This window comes from Vitis riparia, chromosome 3 (genome assembly GCF_004353265.1).
Source record: "Vitis riparia cultivar Riparia Gloire de Montpellier isolate 1030 chromosome 3, EGFV_Vit.rip_1.0, whole genome shotgun sequence".
NCBI classification, from domain to species: Eukaryota; Viridiplantae; Streptophyta; class Magnoliopsida; order Vitales; family Vitaceae; genus Vitis; species Vitis riparia.
This window is the reverse complement of record NC_048433.1, coordinates 13,633,767-13,655,812: the sequence shown is the minus strand read 5'-3', so window position 1 is coordinate 13,655,812 and position 22,046 is coordinate 13,633,767.

Below are 22,046 nucleotides of genomic sequence, written 5' to 3'. Positions count from 1 at the left end.
CACATCCATTGTAATATACATTTGTCGAGTTGGAGGATGGTAACATCGATATCCCTTTTTGTGCAATGCATATCCAACAAACACACATTGCAATGCATGGGAAGTTAACTTGGTGCGTTGGTGCTTGTGTAGATGCACAAATGCCACGCAACAAAAAACACGAGGAGGTAGATTTGGGACGGTTGGGGCAACTACGGCATTAGTAAGAGCTTGGAGAGGTGTTTGAAAGTTAATTGAGCTAGAAGGTACCCGATTGATCAAGTATGCGGCAGATGTGATTGCTTCTCCCCAATAAGATATTGGTGTTTTTGCTGCTATCAAGGAAACACGAACAACCTCTAACAAGTGTCAATTTTTTCGTTCAGCGACTCCATTTTGCTGGGGTGTATTGGAACAAGTAGTCTGATGAATGATGCCATGTCCTTCCAAATACTTTTGAAGATCAGAACTTTGATATTCTCCACCATTATCACTACGCAAAACCCGAACCTTTGCATTGTATTGAGTTTCAATCATTTTATGAAATTTTTGAAACAACAAGTTCACTTCATCTTTGGTCTTCATCAAGCATAACCATGTCATTCTGGTACAATCATCAATAAAAGTAACAAACCAACGTGAGCCACTCAAAGTTGAGACTTTGGATGGGCCCCAAACATCAGAATGTATAACCATAAAAGGAAACAGACTTTTATTCAAAATTAACGGAAACGAAGCACGATGACTTTTAGCCAATTCACAAATATCACAACGGAAACCAGAAATATCACTCTTTGCAAACAAACTAGGAAACAATTTTTTTAAATAACCAAAGGAAGCATGTCCCAGACGTCGATGCCACAACCAAATTTCAGACTTTTTCTTCTCTTCCTCAGATCCATCTGCCATCAAGGCTTGTTGCAACTTATTTGAATCCTTTGACTGCAAGTCCAAGTAATAGAGTTTTCCCCGTTTAATACCACAAACAATTGTTTGTCTTGTTTGGATGTCCTTAATCACACAAAATTCAGGCTAAAAAATGACAATACAAGATAAGGCTGTAGTGATTTGAGAAACTGACAAAAGATTGTAATCTAAAGATGGAACAACTAAAACAGAATCCAAATTCAAAGTATCAGTAAGAGTTAAGGATCCTTCCCCAATAACTGGGGTTGTGTTACCATTGGCTGTGGAAACAATTTTTTGTGAGGAAGGTCTAAGGGGTGAAACCTGTCTAGAATCAAAAGTCATATGATCTGTAGCACCAGAATCAATTATCCATGTACTATTAATAACAGGTGTAAAAGTATTTAAAAACTTACCACCATGATCAGTAGCGGCTACCAATGCAGAGGCTTTCTCAGCAACATTAGCCTCTGTTTTTATTTCGGCAACAATTGTAGTCGAGGTTTTCTTGGAATCCTTCTTCCGTTGATCACGATTATTATAATTAATAACAAAGTGTTGATAGCCTAAACATGATCTAAAGGTCCATGGTTCAAACCCTCGGTTCCTTATTGTTTTCCTGGTCATACCAAGAGTCGTTGCTTTGAAATTGTGGGAAATCCAGACTGGTGGGACCAGTCTTATTGCAGTGAGTGCATTTGAAGGTTGACTTATCAATATTAGGGCTTGTCTTAGGATGGTTGATCGCTGTCGGACTACCATAGCGACAAAATATCCAGGATTTCAGTTCCATGGCTCTGATACCATCTTCAAATTGATAAATTGTAGTTTTTTCATTCATACTTTCATTCGTTCATGTACAGAGTATATATAGAGGGTAATCACCATTCTAAGAATGGGAAAGAATGATACAAGGAAAGAATGATATAAGGAAATAACAACTAATATCCTAATATCTCAACTTTCCTAATATCTCAATATTCCTAATATCTTAATATTCCTAGTATCTCAATATTCCTAATATCTCAATATTCATAATATCTCAACTTTCCTAATATCTAAACATTCCTAATATCTCAACACTAAATGATATAAGGAAATAATGATATAAGGAAAGCATTCCTAATATCTCAACAGTTTAGTTATCTAACAATATTCAGTTCGTGGTGAGGAGTCATTAACACCTTTGTCATCGCCAACTAGTCTCCAAGATGAAATTCAGTTGTTTGTCCACCTCATGATTAGTCAGCCAAGCTAAGTAAATTTTATGCATCAATCTTTAGTGCCCATTTGCTACATTATCTTTGAATTTATTTAGCATTTATATTTTTTGTGGCCTGGCCTTCTTAATTAACAATACCTTCAATGTTTTGGTCGAGAGGAAGAAAATCTTCGGTTACGTGTCCAAAAGATGCTACACAAATCCAATATAAAATTAGGAATGGTCAATGAGTGGGTATTTTTGGAGACCTAACCCCATTCCACTCTTAATCGAATAAGTGTGGGGGAGGGATAATCGGGTTGGAGGCAAGTTTGTGGTTTTATAATTGAGTATTTTTTTTTCATTTTGTCCTTTTTCAACACATAATAAATATGCAATTTTAATTGGTCATAAAATAAAATATAAAATTCTATGAAATTTAATTAAATTATTTATAAATTACATTTATTTTATAAATAATAATAATAATTAAACATTTTAAATGAGGTGGTGTAGGGCTATTATATATGAATTGACTTTCAAAGCCCTTCTTGTTTTAAAATTGGAATTGGGATGATAAAGCATTTAGATAGTAAAGGATATGATGGGATGCGAGTTTCTATCCGGAGCCAACCCAATTGGTGTCATTGAGAATTGTGCTTTAGGGTCTCCTTCATAATGGGCTGAGGTTAATGAATTATTGTTAATTGGGCCCAAGGGATATATAATAAGTATGTATAAAATTGACCTCGAGGACTTTTCGATCCTATTGCGAACAACACTAGCCAAGAATACCTTTAACACGTTGAAAAAAAAAATCTTAAACGTAAATGAATTGCCACGTAAGAAATGGTGAGGTGGCAAGAAAAAAAAACAATCTTAATTTCCCCAATCTCACATTTATGTTTGAAGCCCTAAGCAATCATATTTCGGTCCATACAATTGTTATCAGTCCTTAATAAAGGCAAAATTTCCAAAAATCTTAAGTCTCATATTCCTTTTTGAAACCCAAAATAACTCCGATTTTGGTCTCTAACCATGGATTTCATGTTGCTTCGCCACCAATCCTAGAAATCCTTATTATTTTGGCTCCAACTGTCAAAAGGCAAGAGTTGATGGTAGAAGAGGGGCACAGAGAGACAAGTATATAGAGAGAGGCACGATGGGAAAGAATCGCTTCAAGTATATTCGTTTTTGTGATTTTGTTATTGCTCTTATATTATATGGCTTAGTTTTAGTTTAGATTTGAGATTTTTTGGGTGTAGTGTATGAAATTGATGATTTGCTAAGAAATATGTGCATTTTTTAGGTACAAGATAGATGATTTTGTATAATATGATCATGATTTTTTATTAGTCAAGATTTTTACCTCTTTAAGGTTGGATATGAAGTTTTTAGCTCTTTTGAGGTGTTTTCACAATCTTGAGTTGATTTTATCTAAAATAAAAGAGGAGGTCATTCAACAAAATATCTATTCTAAAATATAGATTTTATAGAAGTAAATTAAGAAATATTCAAAAACAACATTTTCTGCTTTGAACTTCTTATTTTAAAATTTCATAGGACATGCATAGATATCTTATTCCTCGTTGTTATGGTATATATTTTTGTTTAGCTTTCGGACATATATATATGGAAATTGTGCATTTTGAAAAACCACTAAAAGTCCAATAAAGAACACTCAAAGAGAGTGAATAGGTGATTATAAAATATTTAAAATATTATGCCCAATTCTTTTAGCCTAATAAATTTCAGGGTTGTCCTCAATATTCAAAACTTATAAAAGAATTGATTTTTACCTTGTAGAAATATCATGTGATTAGTTAGGGATAAAATAATATAATTATTAATATCCAAAATATATCTTGAGAGAAGTTAGGAAAAATAATAATTGGTTATAGGTATAAATATCATAACCTCCAAGATAATTAATGCAACAACCTCAATAACAAACTAATCAATCAATCAATAAGATATCAATATCATTAAACAAAATATAACCAAGAAAATAAAAATATGAAATGAGACACAAGATTTTTACACGAAGAACCCCCACAAATTGTGGAGATAAAAAATCATAAGGTCTAAGACCTACTAATCTAAATCTACTATTCAAAATCAAGTTACACAAATTTATTTGATTGCTTTACCCTAAATACTTACCCTCCACTATTTATGACTTAGCAACTCCTTGTTGTTCCTTAGTAGATCCTTCAACCACTCTAGAAGGATTAAGGTCTTCAACCCAAGATTCAAAGATCAAATCCTTGAATGAAAGATTGATAATGGTGTGGCATATTAGACTTTTTCTCAAGGAGTCCCTCTTTAAACTTAAATGATATATCTCCAATCTCTAATATCTTTAAGCCCAAATTTCCAACCTTCAAGGGGTTATTAGGGAGGTATTTATAAGCAAAAACTATAAAGAGTTTTGGTATTTTAAGCTTCCAAAATAGAGTTTGAGTGAAATTCATCCAAAATTTGTTTATAAACTCGACAGGACTGTCATAACCACTTGAGCGGACTTACACCACTTGAGCAGTTTGCTTGAGTGGCATTACTACTTGATCGGGTTGACTGCTTGAGCGATCCCTACTTCTTTCAAAAATCCTCTTAAAACATTATAAGTCCAAAAATGATACTTGATTACTACTCAAAAAGTGCTATTTGATAGCTTGTAATTAATCATTTTAAACACTTTTGAGTAGTAGTTATTGCCTTTTAACCCAATTAACATGTTAAGGCCCTTTTGCAATCAATTCTAATCAAATTGTCTTAAGTTTTGGTGTTTTGATAGCTTTTTGATCACCAAAGCAATATGAGATTGAGGAGAGTTATTTGGAATCCATGGCAAAGCAATGGGAAGCTCAGAGGCATGAAGAATCAAAGCTTTGAAGCCCTTTGCCATAAGCAAAGTTGAAATGCAAGGAGGGGAAGTAAAGAGAAATCTGTCATGAAGCATTCTTGATGACAGTCATGTCAGCCACTTTTGGAGCACTTACTGATGTCCAATTTATGCATGCTATATGTCAATTTGAAAGATTAGGAAGTCAACAATCCAATGCTTCAAACGGTACGCAATTCGGAGTTGAAATGAAGGATTTGCAGCCGTTGGAAGCCAATCACTCCAAGCTGAAGGAAGGATTTAGCAAAGTGTTGCGAAATCACCCTTTTGTTGCGGAATGATTTCGCAGGCTTTTTGTACAGTGCTGTGGAATTCCTCTGAAGTTTCACGATGCGATGGAAGCCAAACACCCCAAGATGAAAGCTAACTTCGCAGCGCTGCGGAATCAGCCTTTTGCTGCGAAGTGATTTCGCAGCCCTTTTTGTTCGTCTGTGAAATTTCGCAAACCTCTTTTTCACCTACGAAATGGTCCTTAATGCTTCCTGATATTTGTAACCGACACTTGGAGATATTTTTCATTAGATTTTTGTTGTCTAAATCCCCAAATTCTCCTTGCAAGCCACCAATTATAGGATTCCTTAGCTTTTAAGTTAGGAAACAGGCTAAATATCCATGTAATAGCTGTTAATGTAATTTTGATATAAATAGAGCCCGAGGAGCCTGTCCTAAGGGTGATGAACCTTTTGTAAAAAGTTTGAAAGAAATTAAAATACAGAGCTTGAGCTCTACCTTACCTTCTCATTTTGATTGTATTTTTTCATTTACTTAGTTATGCACTCTCTGAGGAATTTTCCCCAGAGAATGAGTAACTAAACCTTTTAGTTCCTTGGAGTTAAGGTTGCCGGGAAAGGTTCCAAGTGCAAGAATCAGAAGCTTTGTGGTTTCAGATATGAATGAAGAGAAAGTGTGTCCCGTGAATGGTTTCTATGTTTTTAGTTAACTTAAAACGCCTTGGAGTCACCTGGGCCAACACTTGGTAAGGCAAGTGATCTCTATCCATGGAGATGCACTAGTTTACCCCTTGCGAGCCTCTGGGAGGTGACTTGAAGGTAGGATTTTCTAGAATTGCCAACACTTGGTAAGCTTTTGGACTCTAAGGAGACATCCATTAGTTATCTCTTACGAGCTTTTGAAGGAAAGTCCAAGGTTAAAGATCACCTTGAATGGTAAAGGCTAAGTGAGAGGCTCGAACCATTGCAAGTTGCATCAGTGAGAGAGAATTAGAGCTGAAATCCAATTAAGGGATGTATTTGTGCAGCACCGGTTAGAGAATTGACTTTATGTTAATTCTTTAATGTGAGGAAATGAACCAACTGACCGGAGCTATGCTTTTGCATGAGGAACCTCCCCTGTGAACCTGAATCTCCAAGGAATGTTTATCTTCATAGAGCTATGCTTTTGGTGGGGTGGATTATGTTTCTAAATGGGTTGAAGCAGTCCCCTGTAAACAAAATGATCATAGAGTGGTTCTCAAGTTTCTAAAAGAGAACATATTTGCAAGATTCGGGGTGCCCAAAGCTATAATCAGTGATGGAGGTTCTCATTTTTGCAACAAGCCTTTTGAAAGTTTATTAGCCAAGTATGGAGTGAAGCATAAGGTAGCTACACCTTATCATCCACAGACTTCCGGGCAAGTTGAGCTAGCAAACAGGGAAATAAAGAACATATTGATGAAAGTGGTGAGTTCAAGCAGGAAAGATTGGTCTATTAAGCTTCATGATTCATTATGGGCATATAGAACAACTTATAAGACTATTCTTGGCATGTCCCCCTATCGTCTTGTCTATGGCAAAGCGTGTCATCTCCCTATGGAAGTCGAATACAAAGCTTGGTGGGCAATCAAAAAGTTGAATATGGACTTGATCAGAGCAGGAGCAAAGAGGAGCTTAGACCTTAATGAGATGGAGGAATTAAGAAATGATGCTTACATCAATTCCAAAGTTGCAAAACAGAGGATGAAGAAGTGGCATGATCAACTAATTTCCAACAAGGAATTCCAGAAAGGAGAAAAAGTTCTACTCTATGACACAAGACTCCATATCTTTCCTGGAAAGCTCAAGTCAAGGTGGATAGGTCCTTTCATTATCCATCAAGTACATATCAATGGGGTAGTGGAATTATTGAATTCTAATGGCAAGGACACCTTTAAAGTAAATGGATATCGTCTCAAGCCATTCATGGAGTCGTTCAAACCAGAAAAGGACGAAATCAACCTCCTTGAGCCATAAAAAGCCTAAGCAAAGAAGGGTTTGATGGACTTGGTTTCACCAAAGTCCAAAAATTTTTGTAAATTTTGTAAATTTTAAAGTTTTATCCATACTTTTGATCTTAATTTTTGATCTTAAATTGTGTATTTTTATGTAATTTCATCTTTTTGAATGATCTCAAGTGGAAGAAAGTGCAAAGGAAGAAATCGGGAAGAAATCGGAGTGAAAACAGAGCAAAAACAGAGTGAAAATAGAGCAAAAACAAGGCTCTGCGAGGTCTCGCAGCCAAAGAGGAATTCTCTGTGAAAACAACCATTTGTTGCGAAATCAGTTCGCAACACTTTTGAATCCTCTGCAAAACTTTCGCAGCTGCGAATCCAAGAATGGCACACGAGTGCCACTTCGCAGCACAGGAGCCCCCATTTCGCAGCTGCGAAAGCGGCTGCGAAGCTCTAAGGCGTGAAAAACCCCAATTCCGCAGCAATAACTCCATTCCGAAGGGTGTTTCGCAGCTGTGAAACCGATTTGTGGCACACGAGTGACATTCCGCGGTACAGTGACTCCAATTTTGCAACTGCGAAGTGAGCTGGGAAAGTGGTTTTCTCTTGCGAAACCCCCAATTTTGCTGCGAAATCGACCTTCTTCTGCAAAACCCAAGATAACCTTTAATATTCCGTTATTTTTTATAATACCGGTCATTTGAGCTGCGAAAGAGTTTCAGAAAGGGGAAAAGTCGCAACAACCATCTGTTCACCTCCTCTCCATAGCCCGACGCCGCGCGCACCTCCGGTCATCCCTTCCGATCATCACCGCCGCCCAAACCTCGTCAATTCGTAATGGCACGAACTAGAGGAGCTAAATCTTCCTCTCCTTCCAGCCAAAAGCGAGCGCCGCGCGAGGCGCCTGTTCAAGCCTCAACCTCTGAGCCTCCACGGCAGAAGTTGCTTCGCCTCCTGTGAAGCCCACACCAAAGAAACACCAGGCCAAGCCGACATTGCAGACGCCTCCGGCGAGGCGTTATCTCACCAGGTCAGGGGGCCGTCCCCTGCAAAAAAGAGCTAGAGTCGAAAGCTCAGAGCCCATCGACTTGACAGGGCAGTCCCCTGTTCCCTCTCCAGAGCCCTCTCCGGTGCCATCTCCGGCCCCGCCGGCGAAACCTCAAGAAAGCCAGCGGCCACTTTCTGAGCCCCAAATTCCGTCTAAGACAGCTCCTGAAGTGATTATCAGGCGTCCGATGCTCACTCAACCACCAATTGAAGGCAATTTGGACTGCCGAGCTCGACCATTTCACTATGAGCTGTGTTTTGACACAACCACTTTCCAATTGCGGCCGGAGCTTGCAGATTCATTCCAATTGCTGCGCAGACATCGCATGGAGTAGCTGTTGACCCTGCGAGATTTCTTCTATCCCAAAGTAGCCATGGATTTTTATCAGTCCATGACTACTCAGCAGGTCAGAGATCCTACCTTAATTCATTTTACTATTGATGGTCGACATGGCATTCTAGGAGCTCGCCATATAGCAGAGGCCCTGCATATACCATACGAGCCAAACCATTTTGATGATTACAGAGCATGGGCTAGTCCCACTCAGCTGGAAATGGTGCATATCTTGTCCAGAGGAGCTTCTACAAATCCACATCTATTGAGGGGGGAACTTCCTCCAAGGATGTTTCTCATTGATGCACTCTTGCGTCATAATATTTATCCCCTGCAGCACTGGACTTAGAGGAGAGGAGTTCTTTTGGAGGCCTTATTCAGGATTTCTGAGGGATACTTTTTTGGCCCTCACCACCTAATTATGGCTGCCCTTCTCTACTTTGAAGAGAAGGTGCATAAGAAGAAGTTGTCGCGAGCTGATGCCATTCCACTTCTCTTTCCGCGGCTGCTGTGTCAGATTCTCGAGCATCTGGGGTATCCATCAGATCCTCAGCTGGAGCGCAAGCGTATATGTCGAGAGGTGTTTACTTTCCAAAAATGGACCAATATGACAGCATATAGGATGGAGCAGCCAGAGCTTCCACAGCCAGCTCAGATACCAGCTGCCAGGAGAGCATCTCCACGTCTTATACCTGAGGGTATACCTATTGCTTCTCCTACCATAGCCAGAGCCCCTCCAGTCACTCCAGCCTCATCACAGCCCTCTACTTCAGCTGAGCCAAGGATGGCCATCCCTATTTCTGAATATAGAGATTTATGCCATGCACTGCAGACCTTGACAGCATCTCAGAGCAGCCTTGCTCAGGAGATGGTAGCTTTGAGAGCTCGCCAGGAGTAGATGATGACCACCCAGGCTCAGCACACTGCCATCTTGAGGCAGCTCCAGCATCATCTTGGTCTCCCAGCAGCTGCTGACCATCTCACTCCCACCACTGCAGTGCCACACTCACAGGCCACAGAGCCTTAGGCCCCTCATGAGTCAGCTACTGAAGAGGCAGAGCCATCTACCTAAGCCATCAGCTCCAGCATCATCCTCCTATCTGATCATATATATATATATATATATATATATATATATATATATATATATATATATATATATATATATATATATATATATCTATTATATATTTCCTTTATGTATTTCATTTTAGTTAGTCTCATATGAAATCCCTCTCATTTTGATATCATATATGGGGATTACTTGTATTACTTTCTTTCCAATTGTACTCAAATGATTAAAGTAATACAAATCTAGCATTTTTTTTGTAAACTCTTAGCATTAATTTATTCTTATTTCCTTTGCTCACACCTTTTATTCTTTTTGAAACATGTGGTTTCTCCAATCAGTATTCGAAATTGATATCACTCAGGAGGTACCACTTCCTCCCTTTAATTTCAATCACCCATATCACATTGAGGACAATGCTCAGCTCGGTTGGGGGGGGGGGGGGGGGGGGGGGGGGGAGAAATGAGGAAGGAAGTTTGCTAAGTTGAAGGAAGTTTGCTAAGTTGAAGGAAGTATGCTAAGTTATTTTGATAATTCAGCTTTGTCTAGTAAATTAGTTGTAGTTTTTTGCTTGTTACTATAATCTCCATGGATTATGAGGAGAAATTTTCAAATTAAAATAGGAGGAACTGAACTGTTGCTTTTCATTTAACTTAGAGTTTGGATTATGCTTGCTAAAGTGGTTCAATTGTTGAAACTTCTATTGAAATCAAGTTTAGTCCTTCCACTTTAAACTATTCACACACTGTGCACAATAGATTCCGATTATAAGATGAAAAACTATGTCCCCCTTGACTTAGAAAATTTTGGGACTTGGTATCTTTGACCTCATTTTAATAATATTGAGACACCCTATGAAAGGTCAATGAGCCTTTGAAAAAGAAAAAAAGAAAGAAAGCAAAATGTTTACTTGCCTTGAAACCCGAGCAAGGTCTGAGGGGTATATGGTGAAAATCTTTAAAACCTGGTGCCCTAAGCCTTAATTGGTTGGGAGTCACCGACCTCAATGCTCGTTACAAGGGTGGATAGGTGGAGTTAGCATATGGTAAGGCGCATGGGTATATGAAAAAGTCCGGGGTAAAATCCGAGGAGTTAGTGGTTGAAAGATCCTTAAAGCTTGATGCCCTAAGCCTTAATTGGTTAGGAGTCATCGATGGACCCCCGTTACATGGACAAAATAGAAAAGAATGCCCCTTAAGCCTTGTACCTTCTAAAAAAAAAAAAAAAAGTGTGTTCTCTGCCTATTGAATTTGGTCAGTTTGCTAAGTGTTGAAAAGAGATAGGTTGGGGGGAGAGATTAGTTTAGCATGCTATATTCGGAAACTATCATCTTACACTTAGATTTTTGTGGAAGAATAAAGTTTGGTTCTTTGGAAGTGAAAATGATTTTAAAACTTCAATTTGCATAATGCATTCCCTTGATCAATGGTATTTAGCAAAGTTTTTGATAACTTCTATTAAAGTTTGAGTTTTATTTCTTTAATTTTCCATGTGAAAGTTTGATCAGTCATGCCACTTAAACAATTTTTTTGAAGTGATTAGCATGATGTTGTAAATTATAGTATTGCTTATTTTTATTTTTCTTTTTCTCTCCTTCATTGCTAAGGGACTAGCAATATGTCAGTTGGGGGGAGTGATTACTACTCAAAAAGTACTATTTGATAGCTTGTAATTAATCCTTTTAAACACTTTTGAGTAGTAGTTATTTCCTTTTAACCCAATTAACATGTTAAGGCCCTTTTGCAATCAATTCTAATCAAATTGTCTTAAGTTTTGGTGTTTTGATAGCTTTTTGATCACCAAAGCAATATGAGATTGAGGAGAGTTATTTGGAATCCATGGCAAAGCAATGGGAAGCTCAGAGGCATGAAGAATCAAAGCTTTGAAGCCCTTTGCCATAAGCAAAGTTGAAATGCAAGGAGGGGAAGCAAAGAGAAATCTGTCATGAAGCATTCTTGATGACAGTCATGTCAGCCACTTTTAGAGCACTTCCTGATGTCCAATTTATGTATGCTATATGTCATTTGAAATCTTAGGAAGTCAAAAATCCAATGCTTCAAATGGTACGCAATTCGGAGTTGAAATGAAGGAGTTGCAGCCATTGGAAGCCAATCACTCCAAGCTGAAGGAAGGATTTAGCAAAGTGTTGCGAAATCACCCTTTTGTTGCGGAATGATTTTGCAGGCTTTTTGTACAGTGCTGTGGAATTCCTCTGAAGTTTCACGACGCGATGGAAGCCAAACACCCCAAGATGAAAGCTAACTTCGCAGCGTTGCGGAATCAGCCTTTTGCTGCGAAGTGATTTCACAGCCCTTTTTGTTCGTCTGCGAAATTTCGCAGACCTCTTTTTCACCTGCGAAATGGTCCTTAGTGCTTCCCGATATTTGTAACTGACACTTGGAGATATTTTTCATTAGATTTTTGTTGTCTAAATCCCCAAATTCTCCTTGCAAGCCACCAATTATAGGATTCCTTAGCTTTTAAGTTAGGAAAAAGGCTAACTATCCATGTAATAGCTGTTAATGTAATTTTGATATAAATAGAGCCCGAGGAGCCTGTCCTGAGGGTGATGAACCTTTTGTAAAAAGTTTGAAAGAAAGTAAAATACAGAGCTTGAGCTCTACCTTACCTTCTCACTTTGATTGTATTTTTTCATTTACTTAGTTATGCACTCTCTGAGGAATTTTCCCCAGAGAATGAGTAACTAAACCTTTTAGTTCCTTGGAGTTAAGGTTGCCGGGAAAGGTTCCAAGTGCAAGAATCAGAAGCTTTGTGGTTTCAGCTATGAATGAAGAGAAAGTGTGTCCCGTGAATGGTTTCTATGTTTTTAGTTAACTTAAAACGCCTTAGAGTCACCTGGGCCAACACTTGGTAAGGCAAGTGATCTCTATCCATGGAGATGCACTAGTTTACCCCTTGCGAGCCTCTGGGAGGTGACTTGAAGGTAGGATTTTCTAGAATTTCCAACACTTGGTAAGCTTTTGGACTCTAAGGAGATATCCATTAGTTATCTCTTGCGAGCTTTTGAAGGAAAGTCCAAGGTTAAAGATCACCTTGAATGGTAAAGGCTAAGTGAGAGGCTCGAACCATTGCAAGTTGCATCAGTGAGGGAGAATTAGAGCTGAAATCTAATTAAGGGATGTATTTGTGTAGCACCGGTTAGAGAATTGACTTTATGTTAATTCTTTAATGTGAGGAAATGAACCAACTGACCGGAGCTATGCTTTTGCATGAGGAACCTCCCCTGTGAACCTGAATCTCCAAGGAATGTTTATCTTCATAAGTAATTTCCATTACTTGCTGTGTCGTTAGTCTAAGTCTAAACCTTTTTCAACCAAAGTTTGTGTTTTACTTCTTAAACTAACCTTGCAATGAAACAACACCAATTCACTTTGAATTGGTATCATTTTCAGTTTGAAAACCCTTCCCAGTGAACGATCCTAGAGCCACTATGCTATAGTAGCTTTTTCTTTGCTACCCTAGTTCATGGTGTAATAGGTTATAAATTTTGTTGATTACTCCCGCCATCAAGGAGCACTAGCTGGACACGAATCAGCTGAGACACCAATTAGGCATGAATCAATACTGAACAATTTTATACTTCAAATGAGTCTAATATGTCACATGTCAAACCTCTTTAAACATACCTATGACTTCTTGGTTGGACGAATAATAACCCTTGATCTTCAATGGATAGCAAGTCACTATCTAAAATGACTTTTATGGCCAAACATAAAAATGAACAAAATTGCTAACAAAAAATAAAATAAAAAACAAGACTCAATGTCTTAACAATCTTCCTATTTGGAAATTTTGTAAAAAACCATCAGTACATAAACCACCTGAACTCTCATAAGGGAGTTTATATAACACACATTAATGCTCAATTAAAAACAAACTAAGGGAATGTTTTGCATCACTTTGTAGTACTTATCTTCCAACCTTATAACTTGCACACATATAAAAAACTATACCAAAGGTAAAATAGTGTGAGAGATAAGATATGATCAGGAAAGCAAAATAGGATAGTTGGAGACTTTGCTTGATGTCTTGTGAAAGCATGAATAAAGAATAAATTCTTGTAATGACACCAAGGTACAAAGCAAAGCTTGAGAGGAATATAGATGTATGGAAATCAACTCAATAGAATAGAAGCTAGATAAGACCCAATAATTCAACAATTAAGAACAAAGTTGAAAATATGATTATTGTTGAAATAAAGGACTATTACTTTGTAAACTAGCCCAAAGCCCCCTTGTCCAAGCTTATTCAAATTTGAAAAGTTATCTATAGTAGCCAAGATGTATTCTAAGTCGAAAAATGGTACATCAATCCCTTTCTTATCATCATCTTTGAATTGCTTCAAGTTTATTAAGTGTTTCACATGGCTCTCACTATCATACAAGTGCAGCACATGATTTGCCCCGTTTCCTAAATTAAAAGAAAAAAAGAAAAGAAAATATTGTATAGAAAACCTCTACAATTTTCTCAATTATGCCAAGTACGATTTGAAAAGAAAATTATAGAAGATTTATGGTAGAGCTTATGGCACAAAATTACCTATCCTTTTGGTGATGTTTTTTTTTTTTTTTTTTTGCTCAAAATAAGCAATGTATATAACCAATGGTGCTTAAATGCGTAACTAGAACAACAACAATTGGCTTTAGTAATATGTAAAATGATTAGTAGTCCCACAATCCAAAGGCAAATATATACTTGAAGAAGATAATCCTCAAAGGTTTGAGGCTAGTTGAACTCTTGAAAGCAAGTAAGAGTTCCTTGAAAAGATTTAAGGAAAAACAAGACTAGGAAACAAGAAAACTATAAATAGAGCACTAGCTAAATAGGATACTTTTGATTCTTACCTTATCATTCCTGCATGAACTACGCCTCTCTTTAGATCTTCTTTATATTTGAAGAGGTCCTCGATAATTTTTAATCGATTTGTAGAAACTAAGCCCCTATATGTAACCATTGTTGGCCAATCCATTGATGTCACCATTTATGATTTATATGATTAAATGATTCAATTCTTGCATAAATTTAAACTCATTTCTATAGAATTAGAAAAGCATACAAAATATATATATATATATATATATATAAACATAAAAAGTGTATACAAAAAACCTTTATATTTAAACACCAACAAGAAACAAGATAGCGATTAAGAAATCTAAATAGATGCTTAAAGCCAAAAGAACCTTTCTTTATAAGTGTGTAGTACTTCAATTGGAAAAGCATTCAAATTGATGAGTAGGAAGATTCATTTCTACAAAAAAACATCAATCATGAACCAAAAATTTTCATGTCAAAGCTTAAACCATTGCATAAAGAATAAAAAATGACATTGAAATCTCCTTTATCCCAAACTAGAAAAGTCAAAAAAGAAGAAAGAAAAAAAACAACATCTATTGAAACTGGAAGAGGGACCTTATTAGCTACATTATCTATTGCAACATTTTCTATATCGTTTGTTGCATTTTTTGTATGTGTTGTTGCATCAACTCCATTTGTTCTTATTGTTGTTGAATTTTTGTTTGCATACGTTCTTCATGTTCTTAATGCATTTGTTTGAAATTCATCAATTCTTCCTGTGTATCCTTAAGCTTTGATGCAAGGGCAACATTTGTCTCTTTTCTACTTGAGGCTTCAAAAATTGATGTAGGAGTTAGACCAAACCCTAGACCATGTATACAACCATGTCTCTTCCAGCCCATTACTTGTGTATATATGTCATCCACCAATAGTGGAGTGGAGGACACAATTGAGGATGGGGTGGATGTTGAAGACTCCTTGGTGTGTGATTACATTTTAGCTACTAAACGCTCATCAAACCTAGCCTACAAAGAATATTATGGAAGATTAATTGTTAAAACGTATAATGAAAATGTACCATAAATTTTCATTCTATAAGAATTAGTAGAAGATAACTAATTATTTACCATAATTTCACGAAACGCTTCATCAACTAGTGTTCCATTCTTATTTGCATGTGTGAGGTTAAACATCTCTATCCAATTAGGTTGTATGCCATCCTTCCTCAATTGGCCTGTCATCCTCAATTATTACATTATAATAAACTTGTCATGATGAACACAATACATTACTAAAAAAATATTTTCTAACTTGTTATGGCAAAGTTGTACAAAACTCTTGGATCTTGAGGTATGATTGATTTTTTGTTTAGCTCTACTTTCCTTGTTCCTTGTAAAGATGGCCTGCAAATAAAACAAATACATTACATAATATATTGGCATTCAATTTAACATTGTATTATACAAACATTTTAATTACCTATGTCTTTTCTAAGCTCCAAAAATGGACAAGCCACTTCCAATCAACATCAGAGACAAATGGTGGTTTGTGCATCAACCTCTTTTCATCCATATGCCAAAGGCCATAGTATTTTGCTTTCATCCTATTTTTATAGCTTCTATATTTATTTGAGGCTATACCCAATATGTAATCTTTCCAACCTTCATTTACTTTTATATTTTGCTTTCATCCTACAAATGATTCAAATGTTAGTCACAAAATAGGATAACAATGAAATGACATATTTGTTAGGAACCCTAGATTACTCCATTCCCATGCCTTGGATTGTGTAGGGTGCATGCATATCTATCTTAAGCTCTTTAAATCTATCACAACGAATAAATAAGTATTCAAACACAATATGGATACCATAGAAAACATAGATCTAGAGAATAAAGTCACATACCTTTGATCTGGATGTTCCCAGATCAATTCTAATCAATGTAGATAACTCCAAAGTCATAATGGATCTTATAAACATCATGATCTTCCGCCTGATGACTCTTCCTTATAACTAGGCACTGAGATGGTGAAGATATCAAGGCTGGAGACTAGAATTCTCTCTCTAGATTGAAAGGGAGAATGATAAGACTTAGAAACCCTAACCCCTAAAGGGGTATTTATAAGCTTCCTGTTGGGCTTAAGTGACTTTGTTAAGTCTTATATCATGTCTTAATTTTAAGGGCTCAATCCCAACAATATCATATAGTGAGAAATACAACATACCAAAACAAAAGCCTATACTTTCTGTTGCATCATCGGAAACATTTTTCCAATAACTAGTGAGGAAAGGTACATTATATTGGTTACGTACAAGGGTCTCTATGTAACTTGGTAAGCATTTTCCTTTTTTCTATTTAACCAATTGATTGTATTCATTAAATGCAACTTTTACCTTCTTCCCTAGCATTAACCCTTATAATGCAATATTGTGTGTGGGAGCTTGTTTCCTTTTTTGACTTGATGAAATCCTTGTTGAAACCATCATAGAATGAAAAATAAGAAAAATATATCAAGATCAATATGAGATTGTATCATAGCAACTACAATCTATAGCCACAACAACTCATACACCAAGAACGAGCATTTTCTTTTCTTTTCCCCATTCCTTTCTATCCTTAATTTTGAACTAGCTATTATTTGTGTTTCTTTTCTTCTTTGTTCTCTCTCTCTCTTTCTCTCTCTCTTTCTCTCTCCCTCTCTCTCTTTCTCTCTCTCTCTCTCTCTCTCTCTCTCTCTCTCTCTCTCTCTCTCTATATATATATATATATATATATATATATATATATATATATATCTACAAATTTATCTATCTATGTGTATGCACTCATACCAACTAAAATATGACAAGAAATAAGTGGCATTTTATCGACAACTTACATTCCATCATTCATCATCTTAAACTCTTGGATTAGGTGAGTTAAGAATTAAGATAGGATCAAAGATGTAGAATGCAGACAACCGAATTAATCCTTGGCTTTCATCCAAGTTTTCCAAATTGAACCTACACTCACATTATGATAAGAAATAAGTGGCATTTTATTGACTCTTGCAAGTCTAGTAAAGTATGAGGCTTATTGTTTTGCGTAATAGACAAGTCAATTTTGAACTATTGAAAAGCAAAACCATTGTTCATATCACCTACATATAACATTTTCCGCAAAAGTGAAAATCCCTAATTACTTGCTAGGGAATAAGAGTAACTAAAATGTAATAATCAGAGTTTTTTCATCGTATTGTCTTTTAAGTTTACCCTCTCACCAACTCCATGACTTTCTAGCCCTAATTCTTAGAAGAAAAAAAATTGAATTATTTGCACCAAAATTCACACAAAATGTCTTATAGATCGAAAAATGTTCATATATATATATATATAACTCATGATATTTTTATTCTAGTACCAATAACAAATACTTTGGGCTAACAATGAATTTTTATTTTATGCACATCAACATCAAAAGAAGCAGATTATGAATATGTGATAATGGAGACATCACTTGAGATCTAGATCGGAAACATTCACTTGATTAATAAACCTGGAAACCATGACATTATCAGATCTAAATCATTCTCTTAGATACTTTCTTCTTTGCCCTTATGGATAAGTTTTGTGTAGTATGGATAGGACAAAAGAAAAAAAAAGAAGAAAAAAAAAAAAAACAAAATTTGAGAAGAAAGACCACATGGTGTAATAACCAAATCCACATTTAACTTTTCCTTCAACTATGAGACTAGCCCATTGAAAAATTTCCCCAAGAAGTTAATGGTATAGTAAAATTAGCTTTAAAAAGTTCAATAGTAGCCTTTTTAATTTTTGATAACAAATTTGACTTTGCAAGTAATCTGTTTATGAAGAAAAAAGTCCAATCATTTGACCAATAACAATAAGTTACATTAGACATGTCTTTAACTAAGCCATCAATTAAAAAACCTACAAAAGACAAAACTAGTGACAATCCAAAATATTCAGGACCAAAAAAAATAAAAAAATCAAGTGAATAAATGAAAAAAAAAAAAACTAAAATAGACCTATCATGGATGAGGAAAATGAGAGTGGTTTGTACAATAACGATGAAACGGCTAGACGATTTGCGAGAGGTGGGCATGAGTGGAAGGTGTAGGCATCAAAGAGACATTAACCCTTTTTGCTCATTCACCCGACGACAATGAGATCCTAGAGCAACGACAAGAGAGAACTACTACTAAATTTCTCTCCACCATAATTGGTTTAGAGTAATAGTTGGGTGAAAATGAACATAAAGGAAAAAAGAAACATGGCTTAAACCTAAGAATGGCTCTACGATAGGCACAAATAGGGATCCAAACAATAAGTTATGAAATCTAAATCTAAAAGAATAAATTTACATTACAAAAAAAAAAAATCTAATAAAAAATTACCATTTGTTAGGAAATTTGAAAAATAAAAAAAATCAAGTCGAGGTGAAGCATGAAAAAAAAAAAAAACCAAAACAAAACAAAGAGAGGATGAGAGTACCTAGGATGAGAAGTAGGGAGGACTGAGGGGAGAGGGGTGTTGTGTTTGAGCTAGAAACCCTAGGCCTTCAGTGTTGATGATTGATTACTACCAAAAAGTGCTATTTTGTAGACCTAATTATAATGGTTTTAAGCACCTTTGTGTAGTAATCATATTCATTTAACCCAATTAATTCATTAAGGTCCTTAGTAATTGGTTTTAACCATTTTGTGGCAAGTTTACATGTTTTTATCAGCTTATGAATCAATTCAAGCATGCCAAATGATGGAGGAGCTACTTGGACAAGTTAAATCAAGGATTTTGGAAGTTTACAGGCTTGAATTTCAAGTGGAAACACGAGCACAAACAAGAACAATGGAGAAGAGGAGAGAAGAGGAGAACAGAGGAAAGCAGCTGCAGTCTTCTTTCGCACTTTTTGGGCACTTCCCGAAGTCCATTTTCTACATGCTATATACCATTTCAAAGCTCAGGAAGTTAAGAATCCAATGCTTCAAACCGTGTACAATTTGGAGCTGAAATGAGGAAGATATGGCCTTCGGAAGACAACTGCATCAAACCTTGCGCAAATTTCGCAAGGTGAATTTCTCCTTGCGAAATTTCGCAAGGGGATTTTCCTCACGATGCGAAATTTTGCCATTTCGCAACATTGAAAAATTTTCGCAAGGAGAAACTCACATTGCGAAAATGCCAAATTTCCTTTGTTTCTCCACGCACGCACCACCGACTTCCTAGATATTTTTAGCTTGATATTTTCTCATGTAAATTCCTTTTGTAACCTTGTATTCAGCCATCATAAGGCTTTATCTTGTAATTTTGCTATATATAGAGGTGCACAACACCTCCAAACAAAATTGGATTGGGAATAGATAGGATTTGGGGAGATCGATCCTCTGTACATTAGCTTAGAAATATAAAGCTCTGATTTTCTTCTTTTCTCTTTTCTTTCTCATTTTCTTAGTAGCCAAACAGCCTCTGAGGACTTTTCCTCAGAGGATGATTGGCTAAAACCTTTAAGTTTCTCAAAGTATGGATGTTATGTGATGGTTTGGATGTAATCCCATGGAAATTTCTTGCACCCGGAAGGTAAGGTAGTCATTTTTCATTAATGGTTCATTAATGTAAATTTTGGTTTTTATTTCCTTTGGACAACTTCCAACGGCCAATACTTGATAAGCTTTTGGATTTCTATCCATTAGTTATCTCCTACGAGCTATTGGAAGGTGAGATTTTCAATTCCAAGTTTTGCATTAATCCGTTAGAACCAATTTCAATGGCCATTGAAAGGTGAGTTTATCACCTGGAATGACTTTGAGTTGCCAATATTTGGTAAGCTTTTGGCTTTAGACCATTAGTTATCTCTTACGAGCCATTCAAAGGAAGTCTAAGGTGAATAACCATTGATAAAATTCACTACCATCTGTTTTGCCATTTTAAAGGATTAAAACTTGATTTGCTAAATCCATACCGGTTCGGGAAGCAAGCATCACCATAGTTGCAACCCCAACGCGAGGAGCCTATCCTGAGATTTCCAATTTGCATAAGAGCCAGAGCATAACTATCCTATCTTTGAGAAACTTGTTTTTACACCCTTTCATTATAGTCTTTAATGTTAGCTTAAATTAGTTTAAATCTTTCTAAAACATTTTCATCTTCTTTTAAAGCTAACATCCATAAGAAAATCACCTATTTTCCTAATTTGAATATCACTAGTGTTTGCGAAAACCCTTCCCAGTGAACGATCCTAGAACCACTATGCTATAGTAGCTTGGCTACTTTAGTAATAGTATTTAAGGTATAAATTTTGTTGATACGCCTTTAAAGCTAAGCTACCATGAGTCGCATCAATGATGGAATGGAAAAGAGAGCAATTGAAAACCTAAGCCTTGAAGGTGTTGTTTGTGTGAATATGGTGTATGAAGTGGTACTAGTAAGAGATGGTTAGGTGTAAGGAATTGGTGGGATTTTTTGTCTAAATTTGTATTTGGGCCTTTTAGTAGCGGGATTGGTAGACTTTACATTAGTAGTAAGGAAACACATGGACAAAAAACACATCTTAGCCTCTTTAGGTGTGGTCTAGGACCATGCCTAAATGTTCTCTTTAATGGTAGATTTTTCTAGCCCCTACTAAAAGCTTGTCACAATATCTCCACTTTCTAATAGTGAATTTTTCAAAAGAGTTTTAAAAATAGTAAGAAAATAAAAAATCTCTATGGTTAATTTCCAATTATTTTAGTAACTTTTTTTTTTTTTTTTTTTTACTAAAGAGAATCTTAAAATAATTCACTTTTTTCTTGAATAACTAAATATAAATTAGTTGAAAGTGAAAAAAAAATTATTACACTATCTATAACTTAAAGTATCATATTAAACCATGTTATTTTCTATAGTTTAACTAAACAAATATTCTCTTATGTGAATAATAAAATAAAATTTTATCAAAAATCAAATAGTATATAGTTTAATATAAATATGTAGTTCAATTATACATTATTTTGATTTAATTAAACTTCAAAAATAAAAAATAAAATTTAAAATTGGAATCAAGGACAATCATACATTAAGGAATTGATTTAATAAATACATAATAAAAATTTCAAAAATTAATGAAAAATAAATTAGAGCCTATGGTATTACATCCTAAGTGAAAAATGAAAATGATTATTTGATATATATTATGTGTTGCAGTGTTTTATTTTGAAAAGATTATAGCCAAAAGGAAAAATAGATGTGCCCTTAATCCCTTGGCTATTGAACCTTAGACGGATGACTTTTTTAGAATTGGAAGGAAACTTGTGAGCATGGTTAATATGAGAAGGCAACAATCTCATAACAATTGATAGTACTCCTATCAACCTCAAAGTAGTAATTTTAATGACGAACCAATGAGACATCTAAGGGAGTTTCTAAATATGAATCTTATCAATTCCAAGGAGAACCAAATCTTAAGAAGGTTGACAAGTGACTAAAAAAGATGATGAAAAGCTCTAAAGCATTGCATACCCCTGAGAATGAGTCTAGCTTTTTATTTATTTGAAGGATGCAAAGTATTGGTGGGATGTGTGTAGACCCTCCATTTTGTCCACTTA